Source organism: Carassius gibelio, chromosome A3 (assembly GCF_023724105.1).
Source record: "Carassius gibelio isolate Cgi1373 ecotype wild population from Czech Republic chromosome A3, carGib1.2-hapl.c, whole genome shotgun sequence".
NCBI classification, from domain to species: Eukaryota; Metazoa; Chordata; class Actinopteri; order Cypriniformes; family Cyprinidae; genus Carassius; species Carassius gibelio.
The window spans coordinates 26,785,639-26,801,989 of record NC_068373.1 but is presented as its reverse complement, the minus strand read 5'-3'; the positions used below and the strand labels follow the sequence as shown (position 1 = coordinate 26,801,989).

The 16,351-nt window shown below is 37.4% G+C and overlaps 1 long non-coding RNA gene across 1 annotated transcript; it reads right to left on the bottom strand.

The window, feature by feature from the left end:
* Positions 1-907: 907 nt before the first annotated feature.
* Positions 908-8,922, bottom strand: LOC127954054 (uncharacterized). The gene is made up of 2 exons (XR_008153398.1): positions 8,704-8,922; positions 908-4,554 (listed from the first exon to the last, which is right to left on the bottom strand). It is a non-coding gene; the product is annotated as an uncharacterized LOC127954054 (long non-coding RNA).
* Positions 8,923-16,351: the final 7,429 nt, after the last annotated feature.

Below are 16,351 nucleotides of genomic sequence, written 5' to 3'. Positions count from 1 at the left end.
CAGACAGACGTCTGCTTAAGCCCTCTGAAGTGAGAAATGGGTTTAGCTTCTCTGTTAAGGATCTATGTGACGCATACAAGACTTCTGGAACAATATTCATGTCAGCAGTATGTGAAGATGACGCCTCTGTAAGCAGCTCGCTAGATCTGGAGCACAGCCACAATTATCATAAGAAATATTAATATACAGCCATAAAGAGTAGCTGGGGATATGCTGGATAATGGGCTCATTAGCTTTGTGTGTCAGAGCAGTATTTATTATTCTGCTTGCTACTGCCAAGTTATTTGGCTGATGTATTTATTCAAGCTTCAAGATGACTCATAGATCATGCAAGGATTTGGAGCAACAATGGTAACGGCCCATTACCCCTCAAAACCCCGGTGTAATTTTACTGATTTTCAGACCGGCGACCACTTTATAACTTTATTTCTCAGTTATTAAAAAAAAAGCGCTATCATAATTGATTTATAGCCATATTTAACATGTTTGTAAGTTATATTTAATAATATTTTAACTTTTTGAAATGTGTTAATAATAATAATAATAATAATATACAATTATGCAATAAGCATATACACAAAATTGTCAAAATATATTTAAAATGTTATTGTATTTCATATAGTTTCTTATTCCTTGGTTATTTTTGTAAAAAAATAAAAAATAAAAAATGAAATAGAAAAGATGAGCCTAATACACCACACATATAACACAATAAACACACATATCATTTTAATAAATAGAAATGATTAATATATACCAGATAAAATATACAAAATATATTTTTTATTAAATAAATCTGTTTTAATGCTTATATTAATATTTTAAAATGCCAACTTTATTACCGTTTATTAATTAACATGCTAAAAAAAAAAAAAAAAAAAAAAAAAAGGAAACGTACAGGTAAGACTGATGTTTTAAAATTATTTTATTTGAAGCATTAAAATTGCCAATACATATAATCAAACAACTGAATTAATTTATGTTGTTTAACATTATTTAACTACTATTACATCTGGGGAAAATGTGAAGATTATATCATTTTTGTCACTTACATTTTGCTACCTGTGACTTCCAGTGTGGAGCAGCAGCGTGATCAGTCCTCTCTCTGTGTGTCAGTGTGTTTGGAGCAGAAGGCCACAGAGAGAGAAGACCAGACTCCTGTTCCTGCTGAACTGAGCCAGCTACAGCCATCCACTGATTATCAGCACAGCAGGCACAGGAGACCAGCCCACTGACATAGACAGACACACAGACGTCGATCAAACCAGTCAAACAGTCACTGTAAACTCAGCTATTTATGACAAACACACACACAAATATATTGCATAAAGACAATTTGTTTTTTTTTGCATGAATTATTATAAGCAGAAAACAAACAACAAAACCATTTTAGCACCAATATTAAAACTATTAATCTATAAAATACATAAATCTATTTATCTATATTTATAAATCCATCCATCCATCTAATGATATCAAGGCCACTCTTTGTTTAAATAGTAGTTTCAGGCCATTATTCCTCATCAGTAAAAAGCGATGTGAATCTATGTCCTGCAGAACTTTCTGTTATGGTTCGGTGATGTTTGGTTTTGTCTTCATGCAGGCAGTGAAGGCATTGTTAAAATCACGCTTGAATTTTAGTTGTATATGGGTGAACCCGTGCTTTAGGCATTTTTTGGCTTTCCCGTAAAGATACACCTGCCTGGTTTGCAGGAAATATGGTAAAAGATGACTCACTGGACCATGCAGCCCCCCGGTTGTTTTGTGTTTAATACATCGTTTGAGTCTTGGATACAAACAGTTTCTGAATGGCTGTCCTGCCATAAATTCCGCCTTTGTGTGAAGAGGTTTTGTTGAAGCTGGACCGCCGGAGTGGTCACTTCGCAACTGTCCTAAACATCCCTGTTGGTGAACTTTGACATCAATGAAGAATACAGATGTCTACAACAGGGTTTCTCAACTCTTACCTCAAGCCTTGATCAAACTCACCTGCCAGTCACTTTCTAGTGATCCTGAAGACCTCGATTAGCTTGTTCAGGTGTGTTTACAGCTCAATTCTGGAGGAAAGTGGACCTCCAGGGCCAGAGCTGAGAACCCCTGGTCTATAAGATTATCGACTGATTTAAAAAAGACCCAAATAAATTACAGAATTATCATTGAGAAAAAGCACCAACATTATATTCAGCAATTTATAAAAAAATAAATAAAGCAAATAATGTATTTTTAAACAATCTTTAATGAATAAATAAATGGTACACAGGTCCAAATGCAATTTTTTTTTTCATTTCAATTAAACATGAACAAAAAAAGCACTCTGGAAAACTGTGGATTACTAAAAGTAAGGCTTTTCCAAATATGGGATATAATGTGAACATTGGAGTTCTACTTTTACAAAACTTTGGCTAACATTCTCTTAAAATTATGAACAAATGTTCTTCCAGTAACTACTAAAATGTAAATATAATGTTTGTTTAGAGTTTCCTGGTCATTAACAATGTTTTCAAAACATGTTTATACATCTTTTATGTAATAACCTTTTAGTGGGATGCTCATCTATTTTTTGTTTCAGAATGTTCAGAGAACATTCAAACTCAACATTCCCATAAGGTTTGCAAAATTCCAAAACGGAATGTTATTATAAATTATTCTTTTTTTTCATATCCTCAGAACATTCAGAAAGCATGTTTTCATTAAAGGGAACGTCAGCAAGACACTCCTGGGTCATATTTTTGTTAGCTGGGTTAGAGGAAGTTAGTGGCGGTAGGTGGTTTGCCTCCTGAAAAAAATCCACCACGTTTGATAAGAATTTGTTCCAGTACCAACAAAAGATGTTTATCCAAGTATTTTTATTTCCAGGCTACGACTCATTTGTTGCATATCGTGTCAAACACCTGAGATGAAGATTACTTCTGACAAGATAAAAACAGGCCTGTCACAACAGCGCGAGGCGGACGACAATAAGAAGAGTGCATCTTTAATGAAAATTAAAGCTCTTCAGGTACATTATATATGCAATGAGAATATCATGTCACAATACTCATTCAGTTTGATGTCACAATTGGCTTTAACGTCCCTTTTGCTGATTTTGGTCTAAGGATGGCAGAACTTAACCACTGTGAACAAAGAAGTTCAATGCAGTGTTCACAAGTGGGTTAAGTCCTGACACCACACAACCAGCAAAGAAATTGGGACTTCTGTCACCACTGATGAATGTGCGAGACCGTCTGCACTCCTTCAGGTTTAGGGTCTCATGTGTTCAGGTGTGTGTGTTTGCAGTGCATATATCTGGCGTGTGTGCAGTCTCTCACACGAGCCATTGGAAATCCCTGGCAATGTGATTCAGTCATTAGGCTAAAAATCACTCTGCCAGGAATTCCCCTGGCCGGCAGAAGAGGAGGGTCTGGGCTTATGTCATTCTGTCTGAGGTGGGGTCTTACATTTTTATATCTGTCCTAACATATCGTACAGAAGGGCTCTGTGAGAACAGCAGACAGATTGCAAACAGACAGGACAAAAAGGGGGGTGGGGGGATTTCAGACAAAAATGAAAACATTCTTTTTTTTCTGTGAAACATAAAAGGAGATGTTTAGGAGAATGTCAACACTGCTGTTTTCCATACAGTGCGCACATACAGGATGCTGAACACTAAACTCCGGAATGTTAGCTAGCTATAAAAACACATCAGCTGGATGCTAGTTAAACCAGTGACAACATTTCTGCAAAATTATGCTACTTTTTACACATTTTGTGGCACGTTCAAAGTGAAATATCCAGTGAATGGCACTAAAAGCTTTTTAAGATTATCAGAAACAGGTGAATGTGAATATGGCAATGTTTTATTGCGATACACGCAACAGTTTGGAAATAAAATGCTCGGAGAGTGGCTCTAAAAGGTTGCGTTTCTTAATGAACTAAATCGTGCTCTGAACATACCCTCAAATGTTAACAAAATGTGAGTTAAAAATGCAGCTGCTCAAGCAACCATGCAGTTTTTGCTTGCTTCTACAAGTTTTTCAACTGCTTATCGAGTTAATTACTTGTGTATCACCGGACCGAGCGCAGCACACATCGCTGTATCAGGTGAGCTCCCAAGCAAATTTACTTTAGAAAGGCCATACTTTATAGAGCTGGTTATGTGATGCAAACGTCAAAATGTACAAATCATGCACTATGGTATAAGTGGACTGAGGTCATACCACAGCATTGTGGAAAGAAATGTGTGAAAGTAAGTCCTTATTAATCAATATTCAACCTGTAATCAATTTCAGCACTAAACTGCAGTTGAAAAGCATGTATTTTGGTGTTTTGCAAAAATGTTGCTATAAGAATGTGTTCACAATGGGCCTATGTTGACTTTAATGGTGCTTTTTGGAGCATAACAGGCAGCATGAACATATTATTTTGGGTTCCACTAAAGAAAGAAACATATAGCACTTGTCTGTTTAACATGCAAAGTGTGTGTGTGTCTTCCAAGGCCACCTCATGTTTTGTCATGTATTCCGTGGTCACTGCCGCTGGCCCCTCCTTCTGCTAGCGTCTGAGTGACTGGGCTTCCTGTAGACGTATAAAAATAGCTTTTCAATGACAGTTGGAAATTAAGTCAGAAAGACGTGCAGTCCCTGCCGAGTGACCGTAAAAAAAAAAAGAAAGAAAAAAACATTACGTATGTTACTGTTACCTCCATTACTGTTCAAAACCCTGTGTCTCATCTGGGGTAAAATTAAAAGAGTGACAAAAAACAGACAGAACCTGTGAAGGATCTAGTGAATCTTGCAGGTCCCAGAGGACCAGACTTGTTTCACAGTTGGAAGAGTTTGGACCTGTAAAATCATGGCGTGTGTGTTCATTGGATTATACAAATATTGGCACAATTTGACACATTCCTGAGATCTGATCTAGAAGAGACGCATCTTTGGGAACTACAGTCTTTTTTAAGAGCACCGCTCTCCATTTGCTCTTCATTTCACCTCTATTACGACGATCTTTCCTACAGCTACTCATCAGTTTGGAGTTTTTAAAGCAGAAACATATTTTCCAGTTGTAACATGTCACTTCGCATTCTCGTCAAACTGTTTTCCCCCTCTAAAGATTTATGAAGGAACATTTACGGCATCGTAACCAGTCGACAGAATCGTTCCAGTTCCTCACAGCGTCTCGAAATTGTGAATACAAATGACAGCACTGAAAAAAAAAGGACATGAATATGTCCAGACGCAGGGGAACTCCTAGCTTACGTAAACCAGGAGCATTATGTTTATTGCTTTACATAAAATATCCCGGATGCTGCTGCGAGTAAACCTGCCAGCTCTAAACCAAGACCTCCATTACTTCTAGAGCACTGACTATTTGTGGTGCTGTATTTGTTTCAGGTTTTTTCCCTGCGCACGATGAGACTTTTCAGTTGAGTGTTACAGAGAGACAGTCATTTAGATGCTGATCAGAGGATGTGGCCTGTCAGTCTAACATGCACAGGCCCCAAAAAAAGCAGTTAGGACAGTAAAAGAGTAGCCGCAGTTAAAAATGCCTGAATTTCATTTGATAACAAGATATCAAAGCAAGTGCATGTAACCTACATTTTAAGGATATTTTCTCTTTGCTCAATGTTGTCAACAAATTCACACAGGTCTACTATAAGAGTAACTTCAAGTGTAGTTCATCACAAGAACTATGGCCTTATTTAATATTTCAAAACCACAAAATGATTGCTTTATCAATAATAATAAAAAAATCTGTTGTTTAATCATGTAAAGCCTAAGAGAACTCTTCTTTTTTTTTTTTGTGTGTGTGAAATGCTTTGACTGGAAAGTGTCCTTGTTTTAATAAATGACACTTGGTTTGGTGTGTAATGGAAAGACATTTAGACATTTTTGATCTCACGTCTACATCCAAGTCAGGATTGAACTCAAATGTCTAGTTACCGAAAGCTGCAAAAGAGTTTAAAGCGTGATATTTTCCCCTTAGAAAAATCATTATGCGTTTTCCACACACACAAAAACGCGCCTGAAACGATGCATTAAGCCCGAATATTGCTTTTGAAGGGCATCTGGACCATCTGAAGCGCTGTGATGTGTTTTCCCGATTTTCAAATGCTTGAAATCATCCACCCAATCTAGACTTGATGAAGTGATGCCTCGCGAACCAGAAGATTTCTGTCCATTAATATTTTCCATCAGATCTTTCCTTTCAGCTTTTTCACCCTAAATTGAAGCCCCAGTTGTTCGTTTTGCCAGTGATCTCAGTCTTTCCTCTCACTAAAGACAGCGTCTGGTGTGATGCAGCCGATGCAGTTGTCCTCATGATGAGGAGTCACACTATTCATCCTGCAGTGTTGCAGCTAATTTTAGGGATTGAAGAAATACCCACAATATCCCATTGGCTCAGCTGCTGGCCAGATCTGTATTAGTTGCTATCAAATTAGAGTGTTGTTTTACCGCGGTGGGTAATCTGATACCGGACATAGGATTGGATGCACCAGTTTAGGCCCACACTGCATCATTATAAATATTCATCAAGCAGATGCAAAATGACTCACAAATGAAAATAACACAAGAAGCATTTAAAAATAATAATAACAATAATAATAATAAACACGAGTTAAAAATAAATAAATTAATACATTTCTCATATTAACTAAATCTTGTTGCAGATTATCAGATTTTTAAAAGTGAAATAAAAAAATTCAACAGCAGATGACTGAATGTAATTAATGACTCAGCATAAATCCTTCTATAAGCGAGCGTACAGTACTCCACCCGGCCCGTGGGGATATGTGTCTCATTTATTCATGAGCTTCATTCATTCAACTCAAAACCAAAGTGACTGACACCAAATACAACTTCTGCAGCAACATTCACTGCAGAGAAAAGATGCTCGTTCCCTTTTAAATAGAGCGTCAATTCACAGCTCATGGTTCTCATGGTGCTAATATCCCTGTAACTTTACTCCAGATACTGTTACATCCCATCCTCAGCAGCAGCCATTAACTTCAGCACAGCGGCCATGAAGAAAACACTCAGCAGCTAATGCAGGAATCCATCACACTTGTGCACCGTTCCCTTATCTCTGTACCCGTCCTGAGGACTCCTGCGCTCTCTGAAAAGTGGGACGGGACGGTTTTCAAGCCCTTTGAACCTGTCTCTCTAGCTTCTCTCGCGGTCTCAACTTCTCATTTTTTGGCTTAATGAGCACATTATGAGGTTGCTTTTTCTGTTACACACTAAACTATATAATGTAACTATTTCATACACTTCATAATACTGTACAACTCACTGTTGTCCTAAACATTTCAGTATTTACAGTATAGTGTGTAATATTACTGTAACTCAATTTTATACACTTTACAATACTACTGTACATATTTGACAACTTTTTAAATGTTTACAGTTTACTATATACTAGTTAACTGTAATATACACTATGAAATACATTTAATAATAATATACCATACTACACACTTTACCATACTTTATTATTGTAACTGAATATATTGCAACACTATCTGATAAACCTCACAACCCTACAATTTACTACATAATAGAGTGCACACTTCACTGTAATATAAAATAAATGCTTCTTTCTTTTTACTAAAGTATACTGTGCTACACACTTTACCACACTGTGCTACTTATTTTATTATACTACACACTTGTATTGTACACTATAGGATATCATACTAAACAGTTTGCTGTACAAAATGCTTCAATTTGTACTATACTAAAGTATATATTGTAACCCTATTATATACACACACTTTGTTATGCACTACATACTAAAACATACTTGTCTACAGTATATAATATACATAAAATATAATATACTGTGTATAATATACTGTACTACACTACAAAATATGATACTAAATGCTTTGATACACTCTGCTATACTACTGTAAAATGTAACACTATTTTATACATTTCACTAGTACACAGTTTACTGTATACTCGAGTACACACTTCACTGTAATATAAACAATATACTATAAAACCCTTGTTTTTTTGTTACTATAGTATACTGTACTTTATTATACTACACTACAGAGTATCATACTGAACCATTTGTTGTACTAAACGCTTAAGTATATTATACACTGTACTAGACTACATAATTATATTTAACTGTGTTATATTACCATTTCAATCAACCGAATAAACTACCAGGGTTTCTCATTCTTATTCTGAAAGAGCACGAGATGAATAATCACCTCATGTCGCTTTCGCTCTCTTGTGATCTAGCGCTTCAGCTCGCACTCCCGGCTCGGCCTTTCTGCTTTTGCCACACTTCCTCTGGACGTTGTTTTGGCTGTGCAGCGTCTGGCACGGTCTTTCGAGACTTGAGAACAATGAGAAGAATGTTTGAGCGTTTCTCCACAGCCTCATCCTCGCACTCCTTGTTCTGAGAGCGTTTTTATGACCTCCGCTTCACGCCGCACGGACTCATGTCTGGCTGACAGATGTCGCTCAGACGGCCCATTCAAAGAAACTATTTACGGATGACCTTTCCTCTGGACGCTCAAGTGGATCACTTGTCTGGCTGAACTCAAAAAAGTCCGTCCGACCATCACCAACTACACCACAGACCTCCAAAGTGCTGGACAAGGTTTTTTTTTTTTTAAGAGCAAAATGCCTTGGAAACTTTAAGAGCAATAGTGGAGAAACCACATGCAGATGTTATTCAAAGTTCAGAAGTGCGACGCTGGCCTCTTACCTGCGTGATCTGACTGCTTTCTGTCTCCGGATCGCCTCCGTTCAGAGCGTGAGAGGAACCTTATAGCAGTTGTGTCTCAGAGGGAGTGTCCGGCTCCTGTATAGACGCTATGAGTGTTTATATAGGAGCGAGAGAGAGAGAGAGAGAGAGAAAGAGAGAAAGAGTTCGTCTGGGGGCCAGACAGGCTGAAAGTGAATGAGAGCGGAGTGAGAGAGACCAGTGAAGGGAATTCCTATTTGTATAACGTCAGAAGTTGAGCCCTCCCCTACATCAGTGTGGATCACAGGAAGAGGCAGGGACAATTATACAGCAGAAGAGCTCATAAAAAAGAGACACTGTGTCCCTCACACACACACACACACACACACACACACACACACACACACACCAACACACACAAGACCTCATGCTATTCACGTTTTTATCTGACCTCTTCCAATCACTTTCACCTGCATCTTTTACTATTCTCTACTGTACCTTACTGTAGTGTAGACTATATTACTTTCTCTCAAAGATCAATTAATATTGTCCTCTAAATAATATTTTACACTACACCAAACTGTGTGTGTGTGTGTGTGTGTGTGTGTGTGTGTGTATAAACACACATACAGTGGGTATAAAAAAAAAAGAATCACCCCCTTTAAAAAAGATTTAACTTAAAATATCCAAGTGTCAGAAACAAAAAACAAAACAAATACAAAAACAGATTTCCGTTTTCACTTGGATGAGTTGCAGTAAATACAGCTGGATAAAACAAAAACGGTGTCCATCTTTATTTCAGGCTGCAAATAATTAATCAAAATTAATTAATTCTTTCTAAACACTTTACTATGCTATACCATAATATTTTAATACTATACATATATAATAATTTTACATTTTAATATGCAGCATATTAGAAACAGATATTGTTAAGTAAAATGATTCTTGGTTTTGGTTATATTTTACATTTTCAGACACTTTCATTCATGCTTGCGTTTCATTTAAATATTTGAAGTCCGTTTACAGCACAGTCAATATTAGGTCAGAAGGACACAAAGAGGGTCACACCTGTGCAGTGTTTAACAGGACAAACACTAACCCTCCTCCAGCGCTCAGAGACATGTGTTTACTCTGAGCTCGTTCACACTTTATGACTGGCCGAAAAAAGGGTATCCGAACAACTGCGCACTGTCTGGACATCACACATTCCTCACACACCAGTCTCAAGCATGCTTTTGCCACATATCAAAATATTTTTTGGCTAGAGTTTTTATATGTGTTGCGTGTTTACAGTCAGCGGTCAGGGTTTCGTAGTGTCAGATAACCCACAGAGGGTCTTGATTTTGTCATATGCTGAATCAGAAAGTTTGTCCGTTATTACATTTGGCTCACGAGCTTGAGAAGGATCATTTTTTAAGTTCTTTATTCTGCATATTGTTGCTCAAGTTACAGCATGTGAATTATTCATTTTATTAATTTGTGACCTCTAATGCAAGGATAAGGGGTAAATCATATGATCTCAAATTCAAATTTAAAATTCTATTTCAAAGTTCACAGTTCACAATCCAAGGCTGTTGTATATAGACATTCATGAATGCTGTGATAAGGGTTCACGTGTGACTTATCTAAAAGTCAGCATAGATACTATGTGTGTGTGTGTGTGTGAAAGAGAGAGAGTCGCAGACACTGACTCAGGCTTCTATAACTGAACTAGTCTCAGCCCCCTTAAAAATCAAGTTTGGTTGTCATGACAGCGGGGATCTAATTATACAAGCATTCCTCAGAGGAAACACAAGCTCCTCTTCTAGACACAACGCTCTTTTACTCGCCATCAACACACAATAAACAAAACTCATGCTATTAGGAAGTGTAGTACAGTACTGTACTTATAGAAAATCATCTAAAACCAAACATTCTAAATACAACATGAAAACTAAATATACAGTAAAGAGTGTATGATAGAATATGCCATTTTTACCTATTAACTCTTATACACAAGTGTATTAGTACCAGTGCTATTTTAGTTTTATTTATATACTATTGCAGATTGTATTAATATTTAAATTAGCCTATATTTTATATTTTCAGTTTTGGTAATTTTAGATTGTGCTTTTGTCATTTGTATAAGTTTCTTTTATATTTCTGTTTAGCTTTAATTTATTAGTTAGTTGCCAAGACAAGTTTTTGAAGTTTAAGTTTTCTTTTTATTATTTCTGCTAATATTGTAATTTATTTGAGCTTTTTTTTAATTACAAATTTTTAAATATTTTTTTATATAGTTTTATTTAATGATAACAACACTGATTAATACTGGTGTACTGGGAAACACAAACACAAACACACACACACACACACACACACACACACAGGCATACACACACAACCTTATGTCTCTTTTAACTTGGGCCACTAAGCAACCACCTACCAATGCCCTAGCACCCACCCAGACACAGGGAAACACACCCTAGCAACCACACATGCATTAAAACCATTCACAACAACTACACAACGGTGTATAGAAATGCCCTAGCAACCGCAGAACACAGCAACAACCAGTCAAAACACCTTAGCAACCAATTTATTAATGCCCTAGCAACCGCAGAACACAGCAACAACCAGTCAAAACACCTTAGCAACCAATTTATTAATGCCCTAGCAACCACAGAACACAGCAACAACCAGTCAAAACACCTTAGCAACCAATTTATCAATGCCCTAGCAACCACAGAACACAGCAACAACCAGTCAAAACACCTTAGCAACCAATTTATCAATGCCCTAGCAACCACAGAACACAGCAACAACCAGTCAAAACACCTTAGCAACCAATTTATCAATGCCCTAGCAACCACAGAACACAGCAACAAGTCAAAACACCTTAGCAACCACATAGCAATGTCCTAGCAACCACACAACACCGCAACAACCAGTCAAAACACCTTAGCAACCACATAGCAATGTCCTAGCAACCACACAACACCGCAACAACCAGTCGAAAAAACTTAGCAACCACATAGCAATGCCCTAGCAACCACACAACACAGCAACAACCAGTCAAAACACCTTACCAACCACATAGCAATGTCCTAGCAACCACACAACACCGCAACAACCAGTCAAAACACCTTAGCAACCACATAACAATGCCCTGGCAACCACACAACACCTCAACAAACAGTCAAAACACCTTAGCAACCAATATATCAATGCCCTAGCAACCACACAACACCACAACAACCAGTCAAAACACATTAGCAACCACATAGCAATGCCCTAGCAACCACAGAACACCCAAAACACCCTAGCAACCACATGTCAGTGCACTAGCAACCACAGAACATGCTGACATAAATGACTTTTGTTAGTTGAGGAAAATGTGTAGGTAAACTATTATCGGCAAATATGTTATACTTAACACAGGCTTAGCTATTTTACTTGCACAAATGGTGCTTATTAATTATACAAAATGTTTTAACCTTCAAAAATTTCTGAATGTGCATGACATAATCACTTGCATTTACATAATGTAACATACTGGAATGTGTTGGGACAGGCAGTCAAACCCTATGGAAACAGCAGGTATTATAATGTTGCTTTAGGGGCCACTGTTAATCCACAACACACACACACACACACACACAGCAGTAAAGCCTTGTCTGGATGCATTTGCTTTTTCATTCCGGGCTAGTCATATGGGTTTGTCCTCGATTTCTCAGTTTCTCTCTCACTCACTCCTTTTTTTTCTCTCTGGTATTTATATGATCGCAGTTGCCACGGCAGCATGAAACACAAACACTGTGGCGGCAGACAGGAAGTGCGTTTTGAACCACAATGGCGTCACTGTGGCTGCTGCTGTGTAGCACTCGGCCTGCTCGTGTTGTCTTCATGATATTATCCATTACTGTTACGCACGCCGCGCACCGCTTGCAGCCGCTAATAGTATTGATTTTCCAGCTGTCTCGCTCACTTCTTTGCTGATTTCTCTTTTTGTCAGTCATTAAGTGTAACATCAGAGTGTGTGTTGTGCTCTTGGTCCTTGAGAGTAATTTGCAGCAGATTTTCTCATGAGTTGCTATGTGTGTGTGTTTGTGTGTGTGGGCCTATTGCAGTGTGTTACATCAGATTCGTACTACTGTTTATACATCATTCTTTTTCCTCTCCGTTTTTTTCACGGTCGTGTCTAAATATACCCAGCTGAAGTAAACTCTTAACGGGACCTCCCTCTCCTCCGTTCAGACCACCTTTATCTCTTTGGCTGTCATGTCTTCATTTTCTTGTTCAACTGTGGTAATTCAGGTATTGTCATGTACGATGATACCGATCTTTCAGGTAGTTTGATAATGACAGCTGCACTCAAGGAACAGCCAAAAATTTTTTTTTTTTAATCTGTGGCTCAGCAGCTAATGCATATACTCTGACATACTGAGCCAAGCACATTTGACGTGCAAAGGGATTGTTTGTTCATCCAAAATGAAAATTCTGTCTGAAACACAGATCGGATCCCACTGACTTTCATTGTATGAATGGACAGTTCTTTAAACGTATTTGGTGTTCCACAGTAGAAGGAAAGTGAGTAAATGAAGACAATTGTTTTCTTTTTCATTAGGGGTCACAGATTGGCATGAAAAACTGTAGTTTAACTAAAAAGTTATAAGTTAAAATGCTGCAAGGGACTGAAATTTTTTATATCAACTAACTTTCTGGCTGTTACTAATACACATTCTTTTCCTCCCGACTGATGGCCAAATCTGAGTGCACTTGACCCCCTCCCACTCTCTTTTTTCAGCTGACCAGTGCGCTGCCCATCAGCTCCCAGAAATAATCTTCATGAGACCCTACCACTGTTTCATTTAAACAGCAAAGCCAATATTATGAAGCTGCAGACCTGAGCCTGCTCCATCTACAACCTCCCAGAATCCCGCATTCTCAGTCCCCTCATTTTTCGAGATCAATACACAACGCTATCTTACGACCAATTCGTACGTATTTTACGAGGTGGCTAATAATTTGTATGACCTCACTCAATTTTATACAATTTGTCTAAACCCCTGTGTCGGTTAGGTTTAGGGGCGGGGTTAGGTGTAGGTCATGCGTACAAATTTATCCGAATTGTGCAACTCGTAAAATAAAGAATTTATTTTAATAAAATATGTACGAATTGCCATGAGATCGGGTTGCAAGGGGTCTGTGAATGCGGGACTCTGGGTGCAGGACTGTAGAGGCTCCAAGTCTGCAGCTTCATACTATTTAGCAAAGCTGGAAAAACAGATGCTAAACAAACAGATGCTTTTTAACAAAAAATTTATCCTAAGCAGACCCCTAGCAACTGCATAACAAGAACACAAAGCAACACCCTTGCATCACTATGGTGAGTTTGGCACACGCATTCACAATTTCTTTACAAAGTTTAAGACAGCACAATAGTAATAGTCAACAGTTAAATCTGAATTGAAACCACTTAAGCATTAAATAAGGTCCTTTTACAGTGTAAATGGGAAATGAGACAAAATGGTCCCAGAAAAAAAGGAAATGAAATCTACAGCACTTCCTTTGCATGAGATCATTTTAATGAGATCATTCACTGTCACAATGACACACTGCCGCTCTCAGGCCTCCCTATAAATAAATGCACATCTAATATACTCCCTTCTTTAATATACCTCCAAAATACACCTTCTTTGTCTCTTTTTTCACAGCGATGCCCTTCTAATGCCACTCTTTCTTGGTAATGTCCGTATACCTCACCCAACACCCACAGTCTGATAAATGTGAGCCCTTGAATCCATTACCACACAAACACAGTCTATATAATTACCATACCACTACTGCAGTCCATTATGCATGCTTTAAAATCTGCTCAGCAACATTTAGACCTGCAGTAAAGGTACCTAGAAAGTGCATTGCCTAAAATGGCTCTGCATTATTGCAGTGATGTATGTCAGTAACATATACCATGTGTGTTGCTACTTAAAAACAACACTTTAGCAACCGCATAACAGCCCATGGTGGTGACAAAAACTTTATTTATGTGCAGTGACATCAACTGACAACTAGTGTTTGGCTGACAACTCGTGTGATGTTGCAAATGTCAGGTTTATGCATGTGACAATTAACCTACATAAATGCAGAGTAGTAACTCATGACATCTAATCTGGATTATATAATCAGATTCCATAATTTAAGCATCTAGAGAATTTTAAAATGATCATAATCAGAATACAGTTACTTTTTAAAGATTAAATGATTACATATTATTCACACAATGGCAGAACATTTATTTAATTTTAAGTTATTATTTTGTCTTAAATGTTCCTTTCTCAAACCATACCGCTTTTTTTACATTTGGAAAATCTTCCAGGTTTTCAGCAACTCACTTACCCCCTGTAGTTTATTCATGAACCCCTGTTTGGGAAACTCTGGCATAATGTAATGGTTAGTACACTTAATGATGCTGATAACAAACACTGGATTATTTTGGGGGTCAGAAGTAATCTAAAAGTAATCATAATACATGTAATCCAGTAGATTACATAACAAACTATAGTTTGTGTCATGTAATTTATAATCAGTAATGCACTAGAATTCATAAGTAATCTACCCAGCACTGCCTACCATTACAAGTTTATAAAATATACGTCAACTTTTCTCCTGTGGTATACCGATAAATCCGAGCAATTTTCATTGCAAGTTCACGGTTTACTGTGAAGGTGATTATTAGGGCCTTCTGACATCATATAGTTGGCAGTGTTTTTGCCAACACACAATGCTGGTTTTGGTTGAATAGATTTTTGGTCATTTTGGCAGAACGTTTACAATGAAGAAATCCAGTGCATTCCCAAAACACACAATGCTGAGGTTGACCACCATGGTGTAATAAGACCTCCTGGACTCTGGATCTCAGTTACATGCACTTGAAAAGTTTGTTTTAGTCAGACTACAACATTCATTTGCCTTAAAAAGTCATGTCAACACTTTAGTCTGGGTAAAAGCATTTAAAATTCATGCAAAAATGTTTTATTGTTTCTGTCTACATACAGTGAAAGCAAGAAAATGTTTTCTGTTCCAAAATATCTTCTCTTGTGTTCAGCAGAAAAAAAAAAACAATTCTTACAGGTTTGGAACAAAAATGTTGACCGAACTTTTATTTTAGGTTGAACTGTCTCTTTGACGGTCCCCCTGACTGCTAAATGGCTACTTACTGAATGTAGATACTACACTGCTGTCATCGCTGCGCAGCTGCAGAGTAATTACAGAAGACTGCACTTAAAAGAAACAGTAGAGATTATGTTTCCAAAAGGTGCCATGAAAGCATGTGAATACCACGCTTTGATTGCAAAAAAGCTAAAAGCTATTAAATATTTTCACTGTTCTTGTCCTAGAAAAAAAGCTTATTGTATGTTGACCTTTTGTGACAATATGCCCCAAAGCATTAGTTAGTTAGTTATACATTTTTCAATTTAAGTAAAACATCTATGAAAAAAAAAAAAATTCTGTCATCATTTACTCCCCCTCATTGTTTGGTTATTGGGCGAATCCAAGGATGAGAAATGTTAAAGCAATGTTTTAATAATTGTTAACTGAATATATGCACAGTTAATTCCTGGTTTTAGATAAAACAGCTCAGTCATTTCCGGTCAACTGTTAAGTTGTGCTATAAGGGGAGCAC